This window comes from Castor canadensis, chromosome 2, assembly GCF_047511655.1.
Source record: "Castor canadensis chromosome 2, mCasCan1.hap1v2, whole genome shotgun sequence".
NCBI classification, from domain to species: domain Eukaryota; kingdom Metazoa; phylum Chordata; class Mammalia; order Rodentia; family Castoridae; genus Castor; species Castor canadensis.
In genome coordinates, this window is record NC_133387.1 from 176476276 (window position 1) to 176492639 (window position 16364).

At 36.5% G+C, this 16364-nt stretch overlaps 2 pseudogenes; both read left to right on the forward strand.

Moving 5' to 3' along the window:
* Positions 1-1787: 1787 nt before the first annotated feature.
* On the forward strand, positions 1788-2811 carry LOC141418519 (putative olfactory receptor 10D4; annotated as a pseudogene).
* A 10931-nt stretch (positions 2812-13742) lies between these two features.
* On the forward strand, positions 13743-15273 carry LOC109677238 (putative olfactory receptor 10D4; annotated as a pseudogene).
* The last annotated feature ends 1091 nt before the right edge of the window (positions 15274-16364 follow it).

Below are 16364 nucleotides of genomic sequence, written 5' to 3' on the forward strand. Positions count from 1 at the left end.
GTCTGGCAGAGATTGTGTGGACCTGAGAGGCACAGGCCTGGTGGAGATGGTGCAGGCCTGTGGATCGGGGGCCTGTCGGGCCTGTGAATCGGGGCTGGAGCAGCGGAGATCCCATGGCCTGTGGATCAGGAGCTCTGCGGGCCTATGGGGCAGGGTTTTGCGGGCAGCACAGGCTGTTCTGTTAGTAAATTGTGGGATGGGGAAGCCTTCCACAGCTAGGGGTTCGGAGTGCTGAAATTTCGGCTCTCCCTGGTGCTTTACCTCAGCCAAGCATTGAGGTCATTTCTTGAGACTAGCTGTGCATGAAGGTGTGCAGTACTGACCGCAGGGAATTATTGTGAGAGTGCATCTAAGGTAATGTGATATTTACATTTTCCCAAGGCACTATAGACCGACACCTATGTCCATTAAGTAGGGCAAATTTGGTTTCTGAGCTAAAGAGAGAGAGGTTCAGATTAAAAGGAAAGTTTAAGCACTTCTATCTTACAAAATGTTTTTTTGTAAATTTGTTTCAGTGTATGTAACATGTTATTTAAAGCCCAAAGAATAATATGTTTTCATATCTGTGTGACTTACTTTGCTTTTCTAGAATCTTAGAGATACTTGAAATTTCATTTCTAACTATAAAGTCATTACACCTGAAATGCTTTTGCTATTACTGCATTATCACTCTCACCTTAGTCTTACACGCATGAAGTTTTAGCTGATCCTGCATTGGAAAGGAGTCATTTTATGCTGGCTATATCTTTGTTAGGGTCACAGCTACTCCTATGCTTTGTGGAGGTCCAGCCTCACACATGGCCTGGCTGGGAGACTAAGGGCAGCAATGCTCTGAAGAGCTCCTGCTTCCTTCACCTCTTCATTCTTACCACTAGTTGCTGAGATTCTTATACATGGCATAAACTTTTACAATTGTCAAAACCAAAATAATACAAGAAATGAACAGAGCAGCAATCTATAAAACAGCACAGACATGTCATATTATTTCTCACTAACAAGTACTAATAACAGGGGAGAAGTAGTTACATCTTGTGGAAACAGATGGTAGGTTAAAACGCAATGGAAGAAATTGGGCACAGAAAACATAACTCAGGTTGTGGTTTATCTAGTGCTGATATTATTTATTAAGCTTAAATAATATTAATGAAATTGAAAATGGCAGTTGTGAAATCTGTAGTTTAGGAGAACAGCTAAGTGAGAAGGGAGACTATCTATTGGGATGCTGCAGTTATTTCTATTCCTGTGCAATGTCTTCTTCTAGACTCTGTCCACTTCCTGTATGTGTGTAAATAGTTTATAAATGTAAATTATATGCTTCCCTTTCAAATACAAATGATTAATTATGAAAAGAGTATCATAAGAGTTAAAATTAACAGGTATATATAATTTCTGTTTAGATTCAAATATTTATATACATGTATTTAAGTGACTGATCTAATAGCAAAGTATGACTAGGCTGATGTTAAAATGAAGTTATCACCAGACACAAAATTTATCATGGGGAAGAGAAAAGACCAATAAACTTGATGATAAGACAGATTTGGGGAAACTAAAATTAGGGACAAGAGTTGGTCACAATAAAAGGTTTACTAACTAAAAACTATTCTGTTGCCTAATTTACAAAGAAACTGAGGCCAAATATGACATATTGTTGCTGTCAAGGCCAAATGTATTATTGGTCACCTTTTCCTCAATGGTCTTCTTTCCCTTGCAGCCACTGCCTTAGACAGAAATCCTTTGCTGTGAAGCTCTCCTCAGTTACTTGTGGTCTCACAGCATGACCCTTGCTTTGTTTTTCGAGGGCTGCCTGCCACATGAACAGGAGGAATTATACCTCCGTGACAGAGTCCATCCTGTTGGGAATTTCTAACAGTGAAGGGCTGGAGACCATGATCTTTGTCCTGTTCCTGGCCTTCTACCTCTTCACTTTGCTGGGAAACCTGCTCATCTTCCTCACCATTTTGGCTTCCTCCAACCTCCGCACCCTCATGTATTTCTTCCTGGGAAACCTGTCAGTGTTTGACATATTATTTCCTTCTTGTGAATACCCTCAAGATGATGGTTCACCTAGTGGGGCAAAGTCACACCATATCTTACCAAGGCTGTGCCTCCCAGATCTTCTTTTACCACATCCTGGTGGCACTGAGTGTTTCCTGTTTTCAGTGATGGCCTATGACCACTTTGTGACTATTTGTCACTCCATGCAATACATGGTCCTCATGAACCATAGGGTGTGTACTTGCTTGACAGTGGGCACTTGGCTGGGGGACTGTCTACATGGGAGCACATTTCTTATCTTTAAGTTACCCTACTGTGGCCCCAATGAAGTGGACAGTTTTTTCTGTGACATTCCAGTGGTGCTGCCCCTGGCTTGTGCAGACACCTCTGTAGCACAGATGATAGGTGTTGTTGCATTGGTGTGTTTTCTACTTATTCTCACTTCTTACACTCGCATTGTTATCTCCATATTGAAGATCCATTCCTCAGAAGACAGGTGCAGAGCCTTCTCTACCTGCAGTGCCCGCCTGACTTCTGTCACTTTGGTCTATGGACCTGTGATTCTTGTCTACCTTAGACCTCTTCCAATCCCTGCTTAGATGCTGTTGTTCAGGTCCTAAATAGTGCTGCAACCCTTCCCTCAATCCTCTGATTTATTCCTTGGGAAATAAGGATGTGAAGTCATCCCTGAGGAAAGTGTTAATTCAGGTGACCCAGCATTTGAGGGAGAAGAGTCAGGAGCAGTTCCTCCTTGAACTTCCTCTAGAGATTGCTTCAGATCTGTTCCTGTTACCTCATGATTATTCCAAATAGTCAGTTGGGCAAAGTTAGTTTCTCTCATTTCTTGAGAGTTTAAATAGTGATATCATGGGGAATGGGTAGACCAGGACACTGATTTACCCCTTCAGTATAGCTCTTTAGATTGCCCTAGCAATTTTTCCTGTCTCAATTTGCCAAGCAATGTTATCTTTTCTGCTTCATACAATCTGTTTCTCTTGTCACTTGTATTGCCATGAACTGTGATGTTCTAGAGGCCAAAATATGTGTCTCAATCTGTTCTACTACAGCATCTCTCTCCACTACATACAGCCAGGAACTGGTGTAGACAAGGCTGACATTTAAGAGTAGGATTGCAGTTTGGTAAATGTAAGTTTAACCTGAGCTTGTAATTTCTTTGGCTTACCTATATCTCTTTCAATTTAGAGCTTTTCTCCTTTGACTGCAGGGAAATCTGGTGGTGGACATCATTCATTAAATCTTTTGAGAAGGTAGTTAGCAAATTATCATTTAAAATGGAAGAACGTGGGCTGGTGGAGTGGCTCAAGTGGTAAGAGCACCTGCCTAGCAAATGTGAGGCCCTGAGTTCAAAAACCTCAGTGCCACGATAAAAAAAAATGGAAGAACAGAGTTTGTAAATTTGTAAAGCCTTTTTGAGCCAGACATTTCTATCCATTGTAGGTACTATTCATTTCTTGGAATTCTAGAATATCTGTCATTAGTTGAAATTAAACCACTAACATTATAGTCATTTTTTGAATATTTTACTATTTATGTATTTCAATTTAATCAAATCAACTTCAAAACAAAGAAACATGTGTTTAGATTCACTTCAACAGCCTAAACTAAGTACTAACATTGCAAGCCTGCTTATCATGTATACGACAGGGCTAGAAATCATCTATGTGTACTGACTAAATTAATCACAGGGTCCTAAGTGACAGATTCTATGATGTACTCAGTGGGAAAAACCAGGAACAGAGAAGTATTCATGGCCAGGCTGGCTGAACCTATAATTAAATCCTAAGTTTTTTCTCAGGCATTCTGCCATAATTAAAGGACAAAATTCTGTATCATGATAGCTACTTATACATCTTTCTTTATATACATAGTTTACTGTGATAAATACTTTGCATATATTAACTAATGCAATCTGGACCACATCTCCATTATGTGCAAGACAACTGAGGCACAGGGACTTTGAGTAACTGTATAGACAATAGTGTTAATGCTGGGGTAACGAGGGAAACACTCTGGGTAACATTCACAATGATAGGAAAATCCTAAATTCAATTACAATAGTAACAATATTCATTCATTAATTTAGTCATTGATTGAGTAATGAACTTAAAATTCTCCATTTGCATAGTTCAATAAGGACCTGGGTAGAATGTTTGCTAAATGACACATACAAGGCAAAATGGAGAAAATTATCTTTCCACATCCATTTTTGCACATCTTTCTCTCTGTGCTATAAATCAAGCATAAATATATGATCACCTGATTTTCTACCCTCACACATCTCATGAACAGTCTTATTGGAAAGTTCGTGGATCACCTGCATCATCTATGCTATTGTGCTAAAGGTACCTATTGTAGTGCAATGCTTTACTCTAAAACTTTGCAGCTTAGAGCAATTTATTTCTTACATTGTCTCTAATGGTCAGTAATTCTGGGGTGGCTTAGCTGAGTGATCTTAGCTGGGGTCTAACAGGACATTTGCAATCACATTGTCAGCTTGAGCAGCAGTCCTCTGACACAGGATCTGCTTGCAAGGCAGCTCAGTACAGGGCTGTTAGCAGATGCCTTCCATATCTCACTCATCATATGGGCCTCTTCATTTAGCCACCTACATGTTCTCACGTGTATGTCAGCTGTTTCCTGTACTATGAGTGACCCAAAGGAGGGTCTAAGCAACAACCTGCAGAGCCTTTCATGACCTTTTCTCCAAAGTCACATACCATCACTGCTGCTTTTATTTTTCTTTATTGCAAGTTGTTAAGGGCAGCTTGTAGTCACTGAAAGATAAATTAGACTCTACCTTTCAGAGAGAATGTTAAAATTTTGTAAACACATTTCTAACTACCACAGATATAGAGGTATCTAATTTAAATGGTTACTTCGGTTTAGGATTATTTGATACACTAACACGTTCTACATTTCAAATGTCTAATTTATTCTGCTTTTATGAAAATCATGAAAATTTTTAGATGTTTTTACTCATTTTCTATCATTTGTATAATATCTGTATATCATTCCACAACAGTATCATCTATCAGCCAATAATTTTTATTGCTTATATTAATCACTTTGTCATTAAAACACAAAAATCACAACACTTTACGTATCATTATTTTGGATTGTTATATGATTCATAAGTTATTCAAAATATTATTATAAGTGAAAAATCAGTGGGTAACTTACAACACAATTAAGTCAAAGAGCAGCCATTAAAGTCACACCCAATGCTTACTGGCAGTTTGCTATTTATAAAACACAGTGCTAGTTAACGAGGGTGTAGTATTGAATAAAACAGATATGGTCTTTGCACCTTTGGAATATAAAGACTTCTGGAGAAGACAGACATGTAACAGAAAGGATTACATGATTAAGATAAATAATTTGAACAAAAATAGAAGAGGGACTGTAAAACTTAGGTTTAAATACAGTGGCAATGCCAAGGAAGGAATAATCCTAGTAAACAGACAAAGCAGGAATTCTAAAGTGCTTGTGTGGATATAGAAACATCACAAATATGATTCCATTTTTTCTCCTTTAATGTTAAACTTGTTAACTTGAACATTCTTGGTCCTGCTTACTGGAACTGGAATATTAGTTGAAATAGCACTTTTGAAATGAATAAAATAGTATGCTAAAAAAGTGAACTCTGATGAAAGTGGTTGTAGCATACTTAGAGCATCACAGTGACCTCTTACAAGTGTGCTTGTTTTCTAGGAAAGAGGATTTTCTATTGATAGCAGCTTTATTTTAATAATACAATACTTTGAAAAGTAAAATAACAAATCACCTACCTTTTCAAGTTGTCTGCAATCTTTTTAATGTAAAAAATTATATAGAATACCTCTTCATTTCTCTAAATCACATCATATAGTGTTTTCATATCATAGCCACATCCTCTAATCTGCACTAAACTGTAAGGTTCCTATCCCTGTTCAGTCCAATGAAAGAGCTAATGGCAAATGTCTTTGGATCAGGATGAAGATAAGTATTTCCTTTGTCTTTTATAACAACTGATTCTGTTAGCCCATAGAGGGATGAAAAAGTCACAGTTGTGTCTGCCATTGTTGGATTAGAAAAACCCTTTCACTTTGGCCATCTCAGTCATAATGCAGTATGTCAGTCTAATATAGTCAAACATCCTGAGACCAGTTAAGTCAACTCACTGTGATTCAAAAGTGTCTACAAATCCCTCTGATGTATTCATTCACTTTTTATTCCTGAAATATCAACAATTTGATTCATTTCTTCTGTGATTACCAACCTATGGTATTATCTATAACAACCCCTAGAAGGGGTCCAGTAAACTACACTGTTATATGTTCCTCCCTTTCCAAAAATAGCCGAGACAAAACCTACACTGTCAGAATACATAAAAATAACAAATCAATTATTGATAACTAAGTTATATAATTATTAAGATAAGGAATGTGGCTTAGACCTGGGGATACATGCTATTTATTATCTTTCCTTCGGGAAAGAATTTGGTTCCTATTTTTCTAGACTCTAAAATCCTTCTTAAAGATTTCAATTTAGATTTTTCTTCTCCTTATGTCACATCATTGCTCCATTGTCAAGAAGCAGATGACTGTAGGTAAGTGGTTTATGTTGTGCACATGTTCAATGTTATTTTTCTGTGTGGCTCTGTAGAAAAAATTAAAACCAGATGTTGTAATACCTCCAGCATTGTTATTTTTGCTCAGGATTGCTTTGACTAATTGGCATCTTTTGTGTTTCCATGTGAATTTCAGGATTTTTTGCCTAGTTCTGTCATTAGTATTAAGATGGGGATTCTATTGACGCTGCAGAATACTTTCAGTAATATGACCACTTTAATAATATGATCATTCTGCTGATCCGTGAAAATGAGATGTTGTTTCCTTATCTTAGTGTCTACTTCAATTTTTTTCTTCATGTTTTAAAAACTAATTTTCATCATAGAGATCTTCACTTTCTTGCTTGAGTTTATTCGTAGGTATTTTATTTTTCAAAGGAGCTATTATGAATGGGATTGGTTTAATGATTTCTTCCCCAGCAAGTTTATTATTGGTGCATAAAAAGGTAATGAATTTTTAATGTTGATTTTGTATCTTGCTTCTTTGTAGAGTTGGTTTAGCAGATCTAGGAGCTTTCTGATGGAGTCTGCAGGGTCTTCTAAGTATAAGGTCACATCACCTCTCATGTTGATCTCTGTCACTTTAAGGTTTCTGTATTAGTTCTTCTGGAGTGGGGACATCAAACACTTTCATGTTTTGGGTTTTCTACCCATTCCTATATGTCCCGTATGTGCTCTCCCCTTGTCATGTGATCCAAGTCCAACCACATTGCTGCATTTGCCCTAGATCTAAAGTCTGCATATGAGGGAGAACATACAATTTTTGGTCTTCTGAGCCTGGCTAATCTCGCTCAGATTGATGTTCTCCAGTTCCATCAATTTACTTGCAAATGATAAGATCTCATTCTTCTTCATGGCTGAGTAAAATTTCATTGGGTATAAATACCACATTTTCTTGATCTATTCATCAGTAGTGGGGCATCTTGGTTGTTTCCATAACTTGGCTATTGTGAATAGCATGAGAAGGGGATTAGGAACCAGTGTAAAGATCAGTGAGAGATGAATCAACTTGGGTTGTAACACATTTGTACATGAAAGCAATGCTAGGAATCTCTATATAGCTATCTTTAACTCAACTAGCAAAAACACTTTGTCTTCCTTATTATGCTTATGTCTTTTCTTCAACAAAATTAGAGATATGGGCAGAACAGGTTCTGCCTGGAAGCAAGGGGGGGAGGTAGGGAAGGGGGAGAGGGTGGGGGAGGGGATTGGGGGGGAGAAATGACCCAAACAATGTATGCACATGTGAATAAATGAATAATAATAAAAAAACTCACATCACCTGAAAATAGGAATACATTGTCTTCTTCTTCTACTGCTTATATTTCATTGCTTTCTTCCTGTTCCCTTTCTTATTATGGTTAAGATTTCAGTCACCATATTGAATAAAAATAGAGCAAGTGAACACACTTGTCTCACTTCTGATTTTAGAGGAGACACCTTCAGTTTTCACCATTGAATATGTTGATGGTTACAGGATTGCCTTATATAGCCTTTATCGTGCTGAGATATGATCCTTATATACCTGGTCCCAGGATTTTATCAGGAAAGGATTTTGAATTTGGTCAAAGGCTTTTCCTCCTTCTATTATGATAATCATGTAGTTTTTATCCTTGATTCTACTTATGTACTATATTATGGTTATTTGTTCATGTTTGTTGAACCATCTATGCTTCCCTGGTTTTTAAGTATCTTCTCTCTGAGAATTTTTGCACTACGTTCATCAAGGATATTGACCAATTGTTTTCTTTTTGTTTGTGTCCTCATCTGGTTTTGGTGTCAGGGTAATAGTGGCTTCATGGCTTTACCTGTTGGGACATGTTTAATTTCTGTTTAAATTTCAGTGTTTGCATTGATCTGTTTTAGAGTTTACATATCTTCTTTCTTCAATTTTGGTAGGCCAGATGTGTTTAAAATTTGGTTTTTTTTCTGGATTTTTGAATTTTTTGGAATTTAAGCATTCAAAACATTCTTAAATGATACTATGGATTTCACTGGTATCTTATAATGTCTCCTCTTCAATCTCTATTAATTTTGGTCTTCTCTCTTTCTTTGACTATGTTGGCTATGAGTTTGTCAATTTTGTTAATGTTTTCAAAGAGCCAACTCTTTGTTTCACTGACCTTTTATTTTGCTCTTTTTATCTCCATTTCTTTATTTTCAGCTCTGATCATTATTATTTCTTTCCTTTTTCTAATTTGGGTTTGCCTTGTTTTTTTTAAGTCCTTCAGGTACATTGTTAGGGTATACATTTGAGATCTCTGTGATTTTTTTATGTAAGCACTGATAGTTATAAATGTCATTCTCAGAACTACCTTTGTTGTATCCCACGGGTTCTAGTAAATGGTATTTTCATTTTCAAATTTTTTAATTTCCTCTTTGATTTCTTCAGTGACATGAGCCACCTGTCATTCAAAAGTGTATTTTTCATTCTCCATATATTTTATAATTTCTATAGTTTATTTTGGTGTTGATTTCTAGTTTTATTCCATTTGATTGAAGAAATAATTTCAATATTTTTATATTTCTTAAGACTTTCTTTATGATCTAAAATATGATTTTTTAGAAAGTTCCATAAGCTTCTGAGAATAGTATATATTCTGTAGCTGATGGAATAATCTGTAGATGTTTGTTAAATCCATTTGATCTATAGTGCACTTGAACTCTGATGTTTCTTTGTTGGTTCTTTTATCTATATGATCTATGCATTAATGAGAAAGGGGTACTAAAGTCACCACTGTTACTGTAATTGGGCCCTAGCTCTCCCTTTGTAGACACTAGTGTTTGTCTTACATAATTGAGGGTGCCAATATTTGGTGCATATATATTTATAATTGTTAGATCCTTTTGATGAATTTTTCCCCTTATTAATATATAGTTTTCTTATTTGTCTTTTTTGAATAATTTTAGCTTGAAATTTCCTTTGTCATATATAAGTGTAGCTATTCTAATTGCTTTCAGTTTCCTTTTGCTTGGAATATTATTTGCCTTCCTTTCACTTTCAGTCTGTGTATGCCTTTACTACTGAGGTGAATTTTCTGCAGATAGCAAATAGTTGGGGCTCTTTTTAACCTAACATTTTAATTGGAGCACTAAATAAAGGTTTAAGGTTAAATAAGGTTCAGGGTTTTATTGAAAGTTGTGTATTAGTTCCTATATTTTTAATCTGGTTGCTTTGAATTCTCTGTGTTCTTTCATTCTTCTTTAGTCATCTTGGAGATTTGTTGGTTTGCTGAAATTAGTAGTGTTTGACTCTTTCCTAATTCTTATTTGTTTATCTATTCTTCTTGTGAGATCTTTACTAAACACTTCTGAATGTGCACATCTTTCTTCCTTTTTTGCATATAGAATTCTTTTAAGTATCTTCTGCAATGCTGGCTTAGTCCTCATGAATCCCTTTACTATATGCATATTTGTAGAGGTATTTATTTTCCCTTCACTATTGAAGAATAAGTTAGCTAGACATAATAGGTTGGCAGCTATTTTGTTTCAAGACTTGAAAAGGGTCATTATATACTCTCCTTGCTTTGGGGATTTCTGGTGAAAGGTTTGTTGTCTGATAGACTTGCCTTTGTAAGTAACTTGGAAACCTCTCTTAGTACTTTCAGTATTCTTTCTTTGTTCTGACTCGTGGCATCTTAACTATAATACAGTGTGGAGAGCTTTGTTTTTGACCATGTATATGTGGAGTACCCCAAATTGTACCTGAATATCCATATTTTTTCTATATGTGGGAAAGTTTCTGTTTTTGCTGTGAATAGGTTTTCACAGAAGCACTTTCTGCATTGCAGAAATCAGTTCCTCTTCATACACTTGTGTCAGAGTCACAGTCATTTCCAAGGGCCCACTGTCTCTGGGGCAGGGGACTGGCTGCTGTGTAAATGAGAAGAGGCTGTTGAAAGTTGGAGATACTAAATTGCAGGGAGCTCTGATGAAGCAAGCTATAAGCTCAGAAGATAGGACCTTGATTAAGACGTCTTCCCGTTAGGAACTGTGCAGAGAAATGCAGGTAACTTCTTCAGCATCAGCTGGCCATATAGATCCCAGGTCAGGTGTCTGCTTAGACTTTTTATTTGCATGTTGCTTGATTCTGCACTGGGGGAAATCTCCAGGGATTCTTCTTTTTCTCTTTGATTTTTAGCCCCTTTTTGGGGGAGGGCTTCCCCTACCCAGCTCCTGTTAGGGCTCTTCATTTCTCTTACAAGTCTAGAATCCAATATTTCTGGGTTTCACATGGTTTTTGACATCTAGTTGCTGTACTCCAGAGCTTTTCCACAACACCTCAGCTAGCCGTGTAGCCACACACCTGTTGTTTTGGATGTCTGGTGTCTCTGATCCACTATCTTCTTCTAAGTGCCTCAAGAGTATTTTGCATTGAATGTAAAATTTTCTTATTTTTTTAGAAAACCATCCTGACCTCTTAATACATGAATTCTAATGAATATTGTATTCCAGTTTTTCTTGTAAATTTATATTTTGTTTTAGAGTATATACAAGTAATATGTTCGTAAATTCCTTGATAAAACAATGTCTTGGGAAACTGACTTACTCTATCCTGACAAATAAGATATTTTTGCAGTACTTATTAAGTAAACAAATGATTCAGAAAGGTTGTAAACACATTTATAGCAAATGATACAATAATGTGGGGCTATTATGGCACTTTTTTGTTTTAGTGTCTCCTGGGATTTTACCAAGAAGAGCAGTTTTGGGAAGTTGGGGTGAGATATTATATGCAGAATCTCATTGATGGTTGTATTTTTTCCTAATGCATGTGTATGTTTGTGTATACATTTCACTTATAAGGAGAGTAATTATGTATAAATTCTTAAAGACTTAATTCCTAGAATTATTTAGATGCAAAATGAAATATCCAACTTATAGCAAGGGCAATTGAAAAGCCAATGATTGGAGAAATATTTAATTACATATTAATTAAAAATTGGCACACATTCCCTCACTTATGATTGCTTTCCATAGTGGCTCAGAAGGAAGAAATTGAGATTATGAAACGAAATTAGATGATTATTTTCCACAATTCAACATGAAGTATTCAAAATGTTTCCAAGTTTAAACCAGTAATTTTAGAGGCCAATAAGCACAAGGAAATAATTACATTTAGCCTATGCTCCAAGGAATAGAATTATTCGTACAACGGAAAATTATCCATCAACAACAATAAAGCACAATCCTGGTATTGTACGTACAACAACAGAAATGGATTTCAAAGTATTATGCTCTGTTAAAGAGGCATGAAAAAGAACAATCACTTCATAATTCAATTTAAAGTAAATGTTCAAAACAGGCAGGCTTTTTTTGATGTCTCAAAACGCCAGCACAGAATTTATTGCGGAGACCAGGTCCTGCAGACTTGCCCCGGCAAGAGAGCTGGAGCTCACAGTGGACTGGGTATGGATAAAGATGGGTGGAGAATTCCCAGAAGATTACAGGGCAGGTTCCAGTGTCCCTTCTGACCTTCCCTAGATAATGGCTTAAGGGCAGGTCATTCCTTCTGGGCCAGGTGGGGAGTTTCTAGTAAACAGCTAAAGGTGGATGTTTATTTTTCTTTAAGGCCTTGTAGAGAGTCACCTTCAAGGGAGGGGGTCCACTTCTAACAGGACTTCCTTTTACTCACCCTAGCATTTTATCTATCTATCTATCTATCTATCTATCTATCTATCTATCTATCTATCTATCTATATATCATGTATATATGTATATACATCTCAAAGGGGAATGTGACTGATGTATCTCCTGCTGAAAGGGTGTGGGGGGGAGGTCTCTTAAGGGGAGGGCATATGGGCAGTGTCTTCTTGCTTTAGGTGACTGTAGCAGGCCTATTGGGGAACCAAACTGAGTTGATCTGCTTCTGGGTAGTGTCCTGGAGGAATGCAAAACAGGCAAGTTTATAGGGAAAACATTAGTGGCTGCCTAGAGCTGGCAGTGAGAACCTGCAAAATTACAAATTGGCATAAAGTTACTCTTAGTGGAAACAAATATTATACAATTAAATTTGTTGATATTTGTACAGCTCTTGTAAATACATACTCTGTGAATATAAACTCATTGAGTTGTACACAATAAGGGTGAGTTTTATGATCTGTGAATAAAACTGCTTAAAATGCTGCTTAACCAGTAGGAATCCTTACTTGTTAAAAAAAAATAAGATTTTATGGTTACTTAGTATCTCCTTTCTGAAAACAAAGCTAAAGAGGAAAATGGAGAGGAATATTTGAGTCACATGTTTACTATTAAAATTATGAATCAAAACCTTAATTCTGTTTAGAATAGAGTATAAGTATTAAATGCAGACAGACTGAAATTCAAATCAAGGATGTATGATTGACTTTTTAAGTAAACTTTGGCAGTTATTCGAACTCTCTGAACTTAGTTTTTTTCTTTTAAGAGAAAAATTAAATCTAACAAACATGGAGCAATAAAATAAAGGGGCGTTTGATAATCTGGTTAAAAAAGATTCTCAATACTCAGTAATTAGTAATTCAAACCACAGAGAAGACAATCTTTCCAATATTTCTTCTGGCATTGAGTAGTGTAATGATTATAAGAATGTTTTAGTTTCTTTAAACCTATTATTTTCATTTGTGTCTGCTGTATTGTTTCAGAGGGGTTTTAGGTAACATTTTTAGTAGGATTCTGTGCTTGTTTTGTGAACAGCCAGTTGAAAGTGTGCTCACAGATCTATCTACCTTTGTGTGCACTGACCCTTTATCTTCACACAGTTCATCATGCTGAATTCTTAAAAAATTCATTATGTCCATTACAATAATTAACGTATACTGACTGAAACATAAATAGCAAGCACTCCCAAGGGACAATAAGAAGAAGAGTTTCAGAAAATAAATAAGATAGATATACATATGGTTATAAAAGTCATCACAGGAATTAAAAAGGTGATTGTGGATAACAGTTTTGTGTGTTTTTGCTTTTTTGTTTTTTCCAAATCTCTAGCTCTTTCTTCAAACCTGGACCCTCCAAGCACACAATCACCAGGCCATCTCAAGCATCTGAACCCAGAGGACAGCTCTGCTATAAAACAAATTAGCTCACAAGTTATAATTAAAGTGCTTTAAAATGTGTTTTATTCAAAGAAGTAATGAGGGAGAGACAATGTGGAGAAACAGGAAAGGAAAAAGGGTATGTCTCCAGGCTTAATTGATCCCTCTGTTCTACACCTTCCAGTCAAAGCCCACTGGGGAGGAGGTCACCAAACTAAACTGAAGATATTTACTCTCTCTGAGGGGATGAATGGCTGCTGCTCCTTCACTCAAGGCAGAGTCACTGCTGGGTCCAGGTTGTCAGGCCTGACTGGCTGACTCGGAGAATGAGAAACTTAACAGCATTTCTGGCCTCCCAGACTGGCTGTTCTGTCCCATACTCTTTAAAGGCAAAGGAAAAAGGGTTTTTTCAATTACCTGAAGTCACTGAGTGAGTAGCAGATATGGTGTTTAAATGCAGATATATCTAATCATAAAGTTTATTCTATACTACTTGTAGGGTCATCTCCCTTCAATTTTGAAGACGATGGAAAATCAATAAATGAATTATTTGTTGTCACACATGAATTAGCAACAGAATTGAACTGAAGTTCCTCACAGCATATAGGTATCACCAGTTCACAATGGATTCTGTGCAGATATTCATCTGTCTGGGATAAGCTCACTTAAGTGAGCCATTCTTAGATCTTTCAGGACTAACTAAGGAATCACACACCAGTAACTGAGTTCCTCCTGATGGGAATCCCTCATACAACTGGGCTGAGAAATGTGCTCTTTTTCCTATTTCTGGCCTTCTACCTATCCATCTGCTTGGGAACCTGCTCCTTCTTCTAGCCATCCTCACCCCTTCTAATCTCTACACTGCAATGTATTTCTTCCTGGGAAACCTGTCAGTGTTTGACTTATTTTTCTCTTCAGTGAGTTCCCCCAAAATGATGCTGTACCTGATAGGGCACAGCCATGCCATCTCTTACCAGGGCTGTGCCTCTCAGGTCTTCTACCATTTCCTGGTCTACAGGGAGTGCTTCCTGTACAACGTGATGGCCTATGACTATTTTACAGCCATCTGTCACCGTTTGCAATACATAGTCATCATGAGCCATCGGGTGTGTGCCATCATGATTGTGGGCACCTGGATGGGGAACTGTGGGCATGCATTTGTCCTCACATTCCTCACCTTAAGTTACCCTACTGTGGCCCAACTGAGGTGGACAATTTTTTCTGTGATATTCCGGTGATGCTGCCCTTAGCCTGTGCAGATTCCTCTTTTGCTCAGACAGTGAGTTTTACCAACGTGGATGTTGTTTCACTTGTGTGTTTCCTCCTTATACTCACTTCTTACACTCACATTGCTCAATCCACATTGAAGATCTGTTTCTCAGAAGGCAGGCGCAGAGCCTTCTCTACCTGCAGTGCCCACCTGACATCTATCCTGCTGTCAGGATATGGCCCAGTGGTCCTCATTTATATCCAACCTGCTTCCAGCTCTTGGTTGAATTCTGTGATTCAGGTGTTAAATAATATTGTTATGCCTTCCTTCAATACCTGATTTATTCCTTGAGACACAAGGAGGTAAAGTTGGCTCTGACAAAGGTGTTAACTCAAGGAGTACATACTTGTGGAGAGTAAGCTTTATGTCATGATCTTACAACTCTGCCTCATACTTTCTTGGGAGCAATTCTTACGTGGTGTGATTTGGGTGGTGTTTGGGACAAACAAGTAAGACTTAATAGATTTCGGTTTGATTAATGTCTGCATGTTTTTGCAATTTTTATTCAACAATATCTTTTATAATGTTAGTATTTACTAAGCACTATTCTATGCACTTTACAAATACTGACATATGTAGTTAACATAATAATCATATGAAGTGAATTATATTATTATCCTATTGCCCTGAGGGAGTAATTAAGATGCTGAGAAGTTAAGACACTTGTATAATGTCACAAAGCTAGAAAGTCACTAAGCTAGGATGTGAACCAAAGCCTCTTAACCTTATGCTAATGCTGCCTCTGTCATGTGGGATTGTACCATAGATACTCAGTTCTTCTAGGAACTTCTTTTTCAATTTTCATAACATGTTCTCAAATTTGACAAGTCTATACTCCATTAAATTTTTTGTATTAGTTTATATCAATATTTTAGTGGATCACATTTTTTGGAAACAAGGTAACATCTATACTATCAACATATATGCACATACAGCCTCTAGTCTCAGGTAAGCATCTTTCTTTATGCCAATAATTTCAATTTTTAAATGACTGCAGCTTAACCTTCATTCATTCAAGGACTGAATTTCAATTCCAGAATTGCTTGGCTTTCTAAAATAATAAACATTTCTTCTTAAGTAAGTTGGTTTGAAAACATTTCAAGAAATTGCCAAAATTAAAATGAACAGAAATTACTCATTATTCCCTCCTCCATAAATTAAAAAAAATTGTCACTTTCCTTAACTCTTTTTTAGAAATTTAATCAGAACTATGATATTTGACTTCTTGTTTAGCATTGTTTTATCGATATATAATCTGTTTCTATGTTATCTATTTGTATTGTTATAGAGAGATGCATATAAATATGATCATATTTTGTTTACCTTTTCTGATTTTAATATTATACCAAGTATTTTCAATTGCCCAACTTTTTAAACAGGCTTATTGAAATAAAATTCACATACAAAATAATTTATTCAGTCAAAGTAAGTAATTCAATGGTTTCTTGTA